Raw genomic sequence first — 7,789 nt, 5'->3', positions numbered from 1 at the left:
GAAGCAAGTGTCCATGAGACTAGCACTTGGGTGGGGTAGAATCCAGCCTCTCCGAGGAGACCTGAGTCCCTGGATCTTCCTAACCCGCATAGCACTGCCTTCAGACTCACTCAATGACTGTTCTGTGGTACGCCCAGGGTGGGGCAGGACAAGGAAGGGCTCTGTCTGCTTCATCCTTGAGGATCAAGGCTGTAATTTGAGAGTGTAGACACAACACACTAAGGTCAAGAGGAATTTCTTCCCACCAGTGACCTCCAGCAAGTCACCACAACTTTTTGGGGTGGTTGTGAGGGCTTACTTAAAGCCTTTTTTTTGTCATTTTATTTTTAAAACAACCTTATTTTATATACCAATCCCAGTTCCCTCTAACTCCCATCCTTCCACTCACCCCACCATTTCCATCCACTCCTCAGAGGGGGAATCATCGAAGTCTGCCACATCATTTGGGGCAGGACCAAGGCCTCCCCCCACTGTATCTAGGCTGATCAAGGTATCCCTTTATAGGGAATGGGCTCCAAGAAGCCTGTGGGAGCTCACTGACTCCAGACTGACAGCTGGGGAACCTGCATAAGGCCAAACTAGGCTACCTGAATGTGGCTGACAGTTGGGGGCTTGGGAAGTTCATGGGGCCACTGGCAGTGTCACCACCCTTTTGTCGGTCACAGGGTGGGAAGTAGAAAGATGGCGGGAACTCCCCAGGGCCTGGAGATGCATTTAGATCTGGACTGTGACTGCTTCAGGGCTTTGCCTCTCAGTATTTGTCCAGCTTGGGGAGCCAGCCTCACAAAGCACCCACATAGTGGGAAAATAACAAAGATAACCTGTATGAACTGACAACATGACTGCTCCGTGGTATAGTTAAGGGAATTTTTTATTGTAGAGATGACTAGAGGCATCTGGAAGAGTCAGAGAGAAAAAGTAGACTGAACATGACCAGCAGACTGGACCTGGCCAGGGCTTTCTGTGAGAGAAGGGAGAACAGAGAAAACAGAAAAACAGCAGAGCAGAAGAGAGCAAGAGTTAAGTAAATGGATTGATAGATAGACAGATAGATAGATAGATAGATAGATAGATAGATAGATAGATAGATAGATAGATAGATAGAATATCAAGAATGGCAGGGTATGCTGGGTGGTGGTAGCCTAGCACAGGCTCCAAAGCTACCCAGAGAAACCCTGTCTAGAAAAAACAAAGGAAAAGAAAAAATAAAGGTACTTAGGCGGTAGTGATACTCCTTTAGCCCCAGCACTAGGATGACAGACAGGCGGATCTCTGTGAGTTCCAGCCAGCCTGGTCTACAAAGTGAACTCCAGGACAACTAGGATTGTTACATAGAGAAACCCTGTTTGAAAAAATAAAAAAAGAACAGTAGAGGAGGGGTAACTGGGGAAAGAAACCCTCGGTAAAAATCAGCTGCACCCTACTCCACTTTAGGTAAGTAGCCTCTGCATTTATGGAGCCTGAGCCAGTACTCCTCTCTAGCTTTCAAAGTTTACAAAGGATAGGAAACCCTAGAAAGAGTCGGGGTGGGAGTCAGGTGACCTTTGTGCCTGCTCTTGGGCAGACATCAACCAGGAGCTCCCTATCTGTGGCTCCTCCTCCAACCAGGCCTGACTCCTGCCAGCCCCAGGGCCTGGCTGTGCTAGGCAAGTGCTTTACCACTGAAATACATACAGCTGTGTCTTTGCAGTACCAAGGATTGCTCCAAGCTGAGGGCACACTTAGACATGGTTTGACCCTGTCTCAGCTTAGGCTGAGTGGAGCTCACACCTTTGCTTCAACAGGACACCTCTTCAGAGACCCAATCCCCACCTGATGGTTGGAGGGGGTTCCAGGCATACCCTTCAACTATTTCCTGCAATCCTTGACCACTGGCAGAATTGTACAATGTCATTTTCCAAAAAGGAATTACCCAATACTTAAGTTGACCATAGATGTTTTGGCCAACAGTTAAATGATGAATCTGTTTAACTGTTTTTTTTTTTTTTTTGGTTGTCCTGGAACTCGCTTGGTAGTCCAGGCTGGTCTCGAACTCACAGAGATCCGCCTGCCTCTGCCTCCCGAGTGCTGGGATTAAAGGCGTGTGCCACCAACGCCCCGCCTGCTTAACTGTTTAAGGACCTCTCTCCACATTTATTAGAGACCATCATTTATCATGTATAAACACATTCCCTAATATACAAAATTTTCCTAATATGTTTTCTGTCCCCCATAATAGGTTTCTCTGCTGATGCAGTCAGCCAGATCAAGCCCAACTGAAAAAGTATAACAACAGGTTTATTTGCCCAAAGCAACTACCAGTCCCAGAGATGGAGGCCAGAGAAGCTATACCCCCAAACTAAAGCAGGGAGACTTTATAGGTTGCAGACAAGGGGTGATGATGTGTCTGCCACAAGCTGGGTTTGTGTCCAAGTATGGTCAAAAGCTGAGCAGTCAGGTGGGACTTGGGCTGCTGGTGGCATCAGGGGAGGAAGTTGTAATAGTTGCTAAGAATTTGGAACTGGGCTTTTTGGCACCTTTCCTTTGTTTAGAGACTCTCTGAGTGAGTGGGATTTGGAGAGAGATGGAGAGAGAGTGAGGGGGGGATGGGATTTTCTGACCCATGCAGGGGTGAGCTGGAGAGTCCAACTGAACAATTATAGTAATAAAGCCTACTCCCACCCCCTCTGTGTCCACATTATTCAATTTAGATTGCTTAATCTTGAAGTATTGTCCAATAGGACTGAAGACTAAATACTTCAGACTTTGGGCAAGATAATAAAAGTGCTTCTAAGCCTTCTGAGCCCTTAGACTGGTTGACATTCATAAGGAAGCAATTTTTTAAATTAGTTTATAATAAGAGGAAAGTGCATGCTCTACAGTGCTTGTGGAGGTCAGAGGACAACTCTGGAGAGCTCTCGCTCTACCTTTACATGGGCTCGGGATCAAACAGCTCCCCAGACTGTGTGGCAAGCTGAGCCATCTCTCTGGCCTAGAGCCAATTTCTGATATAAAAGAAATGTTTGTCTCCAATGATGATTACAGGCTCTTGCTAGGTTAGTCAGGAGAGGTTCACAACACATCGTTTTCCTCAGGATTTCACTGTCAGCAACAATATTGTTCCATCACACTTTTTCTTTTTCTTTTCTTTTCTTTTCTTTTTTTTTTTTTTTTTTGGTTTTACGAGACAGGGTTTCTCTGTATTGTTTTGGAGGCTGTCCGTCCAGCCTGGCCTCGAACTCACAGAGATCCGCCTGCCTCTGCCTCCCGAGTGCTGGGATTAAAGGCATGCGCCACCACCACCCGGCCCATCACACTTTTATGTAAATAAATAAATCTCTTTTTCTGACCCAAACATCTTTTTTTGTTTGTTTGTCTTTTTTGTTTTTGTTTGTTTTTTTTTGAGACATGGAGACACGGTTTCTCTGTGTAGCTATGAAGCCAGTACTGGAACTCACTCAGTAGATCACATGGCCTTGGACTCACAAATCTAACTGCCTGCCTCTGCCTCCCAAGTACTGGGATCAAAGGCATGCACCACCACTGCCCAGTCCAAAACATCATTTTTTGTAATTGCTGTTATTGGAATATCTCACTTTCCTTTTGGGTTGGGTGGGAACTAAACTACCGAACCCAAACTGTCTTGTTATGCAGATGAAAGTTTCTTTCCTTGCCTTGAAAGGGACAAGATGGAACTTAGGAACAGACCAGCCTGAGGTCTGTGCCAGAGTGAATTCAAAGCAGAGTGAATTAAGGAAAACACCATAAAGTACGAGGAATTCCAGGGAAGGAGTACCCCACCCTAAGGACTTCCATCAAAGCAGACATCATTATGACCTGACTTACCTGTTCCCTCTGACAGGCTTCAGGCCTGAGAACCCAGGAAAGCAGGTTGCCAGACTGCTAGGAATCAAGTCAGTTACAGAGCCACCAGATAGCTCTCGGCCACAGGAGTATGGATGTCCCTAATGATATAATTTTAAAAAGAAATGGAAAGCCAGGCGTTGGTGGTGCACGCCTTTAATCCCAGCACTCGGGAGGCAGAGGCAGGCGGATCTCTGTGAGTTCAAGGCCAGCCTAGTCTACAGAGTGAGTTCCAGGACAGCCTCCAAAGCCACAGAGAAACCTTGTCTTGAAAAACCAAAAAAAAAAAAAAAAAGAGAGAGAGAGTAAGGAAGAGAGAAAGAAGCAGACAGACAGAGAAAAAGAGACAGGAGGTGGGCAAGAATGCTGTGAATGTAGTGACTGCAATCAAGGACTTATCCTGCCAGGATCCCAAGGGCAGGCCAGTACAGATGCCTGAATACCAACATCTAGTCTACCTGGCCCTAGAGTTCTGGGCTTCAGCTTGTATTGTTCTAAACTCAGTCCCCATGGCCACTCCTGTTGACACTGCCAGGAAGTACCAGCCCAGTCGTCTCTTTCAGATCCAATCCCACAGAGAAGCTGTGCTGACTTCACAAGGCCTCCCAGTTCACACTCAGCTGGCGTCCCCACATCTGGGAGTCAAAAGAAGTGTTGGTGTCTGCCAAAACACCATGTCCAGTCCTCCAGACTTGTTGGTCCTCAAGACACTGGGCTGGCTGACAAATCCTCCTGTGACCCTCTGGTGCCATCTCCACAGAAGTACAGAGCCAGAGGGCACTTTCCTGCCTGGAGACCGCAGTGGGACAGCTGCAGCCTCATCCCTGCTTTCTGTTCTAATCACAGCTGAGAATTTTGCAGCTGTGGGACCATGACTGGACATACTTTATCTGCAGCACAGTTGATGACAGTGTATACCTCAGAGGCTCCTGTTGGGGTTGAAGCATTCAGTGTGACTTATTCTAGTGAATTCTGGTTACTATCTGTCTCTTCTTGAGAGGCCTAGGAGAAGCAGGATTTGTTGTGGTGTGTGTGTGTGTGTGTGTGTGTGTTTGCATGGGAGTAGGAAAGAGTAAGACTTGCTTTGCTGAGTCACAGTCTAGAGTTAACACGGGCAATGATACAGGCCCAAGGGTGGAAGCTGACCTCATATGGGAACGTGGAATGCTTGTTCTGCCATAGTATTAGGAGGGCAGGACAAAGGGATGGGCCAGGGCTAGGAGACTGAGTGGTGGAGCAGTGACCTGGGAAGCAGGGTCATCAGCTGAAATCTGGGTGGGGAGATGGGGAGAAGGTTTGCAGATTTAAGAGAAGAGAGAGCAGGCAAGATGGCTCTGTGGGTAATGGACTTATTACCAAACCATCCTCTGACCTCTATATTTTCTGCAATATGGACACTTACATATAAATAACTAGTTTTTCTGTTTTTTGTTTTGTTTTGGTTTGGTTTGGTTTGGTTTGGTTTTTTGAGACAGGTTTCTCTGTGTGACAGCCCTGGCTATCCTGGAGCTCACAGAAATCTGCCTGCCTCTGCCTCCCAGTGCTGGGACTAAAGGTATGAATCTCCACACCTGATCCACATAACTAGTATTTTAAAAAACATATTTATTTGCTTTTTAAAAAGCTTATTTTTAAAAGCCGGGCATTGGTGCCACATGCCTTTAATCCTAGCAGTTGGGAGGCAGAGGCAGGCAGATCTCTGTGAGTTCGAGGCCAGCCTGGTCTACAGAGTGAGTTCCAGGACAGCCTCCAAAGCCACAGAGAAGTCCTGTCTCAAAAAACAAAAACCCTTATTTTTATTGTATTTGATGTTTCAACTGCATGTCAGTCTGTGTGAGGGTGTTGGGTCCCTGGTACTAGAGCTACAGACAGTTAGTTGTGAGCTGCCATGTAGATGCTGGGAATTGAACCCAGGTCCATTTGGAAGAACAGTCAGTCCTCTTAGCTGTTGAGCCATCTCTCCAGCCCCATGAAAGCAGAGAGGACAAGGTATCAGACTTGTGGGCCCAGCCACGGCAGTAAGAGGGCCTTTTTAGGGCTTGATGAAGGAAGACCCTCATAAACTGAAGATGGTTTTCTGACTGTGCTCTGAGAAGTGGGGCTGACCCAGCCCTGCTGCTTGCTGAGGTCTAAAGAGACATTTCCAGATTTGAGGCTGTGTCATCCATGCTTTGTCTGACCACCCCCAGTCATGTGATTCTACAGCACAGGCACTGTTGGTGGCTGAAGCAAATAGAATGAAGGGTCACAGGCTGGGCCAGTTGAGAGAGATCAGTGGGTGGAAAAGCTCAGCAGCTCTCCCAATGGGAGGGAGAGAGGGAGGGAGGCAGGGAGGGAGGCAGGGAGGGAGGGAGGAAGGGAGACAGGGAGGGAGGGAGGCAGGCAGGGAGGGAGGCAGGGAGGGAGGGAGACAGGGAGGCAGGGAGGGAGGGAGACAGGGAGGAAGGGAGGATGGGAGGGAGGGAACTCACATGATTTAGCTCTCTGCACTGAATTTCATCAGTGCCACAGTCTAGGATACTAAGCCAGGGTTATAGTGCCCATCCAGCCAAGATGTTTGAGTGTCTATGTAAGTGTGGATACTAAATGATTCCAACTGCCAGAGCTGACTTCTTTTTTTTTTTTTTTTTTTTTTGGTTTTTCGAGACAGGGTTTCCCTGTGGCTTTGGAGGCTGTCCTGGAACTCGCTTGGTAGACCAGGCTGGCCTCGAACTCACAGTGATCCGCCTGCCTCTGCCTCCCGAGTGCTGGGATTAAAGGCATGCGCCACCAACGCCTGGCTGTCTTCTTTCTTTTTTATTTTTATTTTTTCTATGCTTTGTTTTTCAAGACAGAGTTTCTTTGTGTAGTTCAAGGCCATCCTGGTCTACAGAGCAATTTCCAGGACAACCAGAATGAGAGAGACCCTGTCTCAAAAAACAAAACAAAAGTCGGGCGTTGGTGGCGCACGCCTTTAATCCCAGCACTTGGGAGGCAGAGGCAGGTGGATCTCTGTGAGTTCGAGACCAGCCTGGTCTACAAGAGTTAGTTCCAGGACAGCCTCCAAAGCCACAGAGAAACCCTGTCTCGAAAAACCAAAAAAAAAAAAAAAAAAGACTTATGTGTATGGGTGTTTTTTGTTTGTTTTTGTTTTGCCTGCATGCATGTTTGAGCACTGTGTGAATGCTGGTGCTTGCAGAGATCAGAAGAGGGCATCAGACCCTCTGGAACTGGAGTCAGGGGTGTCTGCTTGTGAACCACAATACTGAATCTGGGAACTGAACCTGGGTCTGCCACATGCTGAATTATCTCCATTTTAATTTTTGACCTATCATTGAACCTGGAGCTCCCAGATTTGTGTATATTGACTGTCCAGTGGACCCCGGGGATTCCCTGCCCACTCCCTCAACCCTATAGGGTTGTTAGGGCTATAGACAGGAGTCACCACGTCCAGCCTTGTACAGAGACACTGGGAATGGAACTCAGGTTGTCATACTTGCACAGAAGCATCTCACTTACTAAGCCTTCTTCTCTACACTTTTTTTTGGTGGGGGCAAGGTCTCATGGGGCTGGCATCAAACTCAATTTCCTAGGCTGGACTTGAACTCCTGATCCTCCTGCTTCCACCTCCAGAGGGCTATGATTGCAGGTCCCATCATGCCTGGCTTGAGTCGATTTCTCAAATGTTGCACATACAAATGTTGTTCACCATGCTTTGAGACACAGCTGCACACTCACTCTGACTAGTTGTCCTACAGTGGTTTCAAATGTTTAAAGAACCTCAGGATAGGGTGTGACTGTACCCTGGATGTCATCTGAACCTCTGTTGTTCAGCTTATCAGCTAACCTTAGCAACTGTCCTCCAGTTCCTTCTGAGAAAGTAATGTGTTCTGCACATTGACAGTCTTCTGATAGGACTCAAGGCCACAGTCTGGGCCCTGATAATCATCAAGCCTATCTCTGTCTT

This window comes from Mesocricetus auratus, unplaced genomic scaffold, assembly GCF_017639785.1.
Source record: "Mesocricetus auratus isolate SY011 unplaced genomic scaffold, BCM_Maur_2.0 Super-Scaffold_4256, whole genome shotgun sequence".
Classification (NCBI taxonomy): Eukaryota; Metazoa; Chordata; class Mammalia; order Rodentia; family Cricetidae; genus Mesocricetus; species Mesocricetus auratus.
This window is presented reverse-complemented; position numbering follows the sequence as displayed.